The following is a 1,576-nucleotide window of genomic DNA, read 5'->3' on the forward strand; positions in this document are numbered from 1 at the left end:
AGACAGTATTATCCAGGATTTCCTTAGAGGCAGTAGCATCTCACTGAGGCCTCATAAGGCCTCTTCTACTGCTAAATGTAGTCAAAAGATAATGCCATCTGACCACCAGTGGATGTTTACTGAGAGCAATCCTGTCATGTATTTTCCCTGAGCTAAGATGTGCAGTGGGCTCATGTGAAGGTCTCAGTTCTCAGATCAGTCTGGCTGGAGAGAGGAGACAATTATCTGAAATAAAAGCATAATAAAAGGCTGAGGTGAGTAGGGTAGGAACTACCTTCAGTTATGGGGTACATTCAAGGCCCTGTCCTGACTAGCAGACAGGTCATGGGGAGAAGGCCTTTAAGGTAAAGGGCAATCTTCAGTTCTTTCAGCATTGTAAGACTGTGAGAGTGGAATGACAAAGATCAGACATGGGTCAAATAGACCCAATTTAAAAAAACAAAAATGTCTCATCAAGCCTCATCTTCCTGCTGAAGCAGATGCAAGAAAGCCCTGTCATTTACATCTTTCAATGGGCAGGTGATACATCTGGCATGGTGACATTATTCAATTCTGCTTTCTACCAGTGCTTATTTATCAACTACTTTGCATCAAGCTCTGTGGGAGACAGGCTTGTAAGGGATTCCAAGGTTCTCACAACAGAAATAATAAATAGCAAGGTGGAACAATGATATTTGAACTGTCACCAGGTGGCAGCACATGATTTGTTGCCAGAAGAATGGTAACAAAAAGGCTTTGGGGCCAGGGAGACTGGGCTGGGCTGTTTTCTCTCTCAGAGATCCTGTGAGCTATCATTTAATCTTCCTAGAACAGTGCCCTGTTTAGGTTACACTCCTGCTCAAGAATAGCTCTCACAGCATAAAATTAAAGCACAAATTTGGCATTTAAGCCCAATGCACGTTCAGTCTCTTTTATCTTTAATATCTTCTACCACACATATTTCTCAAACTTTATAGTCACCAGGAATGCACACCACCTTATACTTCAATGATTTAATCCCATTCGTCTGTCAAGATCCCCCCATCCCCCTTCCAGGAGGAGGGAAGTCTAAAGATACCTGAAAGAAGGTTTCTAGCCATAGGGAGTGCTGGGGCAGTAAAGCACAAACTTCACGGTTCCTGTCTGCTCTTGCCCTTCTCCTGTTCCATTCTGTTCAGGTATGAGATTATGAGTTCCTGAGGTTCAGGCATACGGAAAGCGTGAGAAAATATGTGCTTGTTGAACAGTTGGAGAGAATTCTTATTCCCCACCCAGCTCTTTCAAAGTCTCTTCTGTTTTCAAGCTAGCTCAAGTGTTATTATACCTTCTCTAAGCCGTCACAACAAGGAATCTTTCAGCATTTTGTTTAGCTCTATTCACTGCTCTTACTATCTCAAGTCGCTAATAATTTATGTATCAGTTTTTTCTCCTTACTATACTGAGATACTGCAGGACGCCTCATTCTTACGGCTTTTCCTTACTCAGCTATACCTTGACCAACCCGAATGCCGCGCGGGTCTAGTCCATTTTCAATTGGCTTTATCAATTACTAATCGCTTCTGTGTTTAGCCTTTTGATTGGTCTATCTTGTGTTTAC

The sequence above is a fragment of the Propithecus coquereli genome, unplaced genomic scaffold, assembly GCF_000956105.1.
Source record: "Propithecus coquereli isolate 6110/MARCELLA unplaced genomic scaffold, Pcoq_1.0 Scaffold299, whole genome shotgun sequence".
In the NCBI taxonomy this organism is placed as follows: Eukaryota; Metazoa; Chordata; class Mammalia; order Primates; family Indriidae; genus Propithecus; species Propithecus coquereli.